This window comes from Emydura macquarii, unplaced genomic scaffold (assembly GCF_026122565.2).
Source record: "Emydura macquarii macquarii isolate MOO-44397 ecotype Brisbane River unplaced genomic scaffold, CSIRO-AGI_Emac_v2 contig_3517, whole genome shotgun sequence".
NCBI classification, from domain to species: Eukaryota; Metazoa; Chordata; order Testudines; family Chelidae; genus Emydura; species Emydura macquarii.
In genome coordinates, this window is record NW_027133654.1 from 4749740 (window position 1) to 4750028 (window position 289).

Genomic DNA, 289 nt, shown 5'->3' on the forward strand with positions numbered 1-289 from the left:
TCTTTCCCTGCTGTGAAGAAACAAGCATGTGCTGTCACACCACAAATATTGTTTAAGTTACACTTAAAACTGTCCCATTTTTTTCTTAACCTTCTGAATTTTTAGTGAATGGCAGTACCCCAGTGTGTTTATTTATTCTGCCATTTAATCCCACTTGTCTGTGTGTCTTTCCTTTGCCTGACCTGATTTAGGTCAGGTTACCAGGGAGGTCCATATAGGCTGTGATGCACAAATGCTGTGAATGCCTTAATTTTGCCATCTCTTCCACAAGGTTGCACTTTTCTAGGAC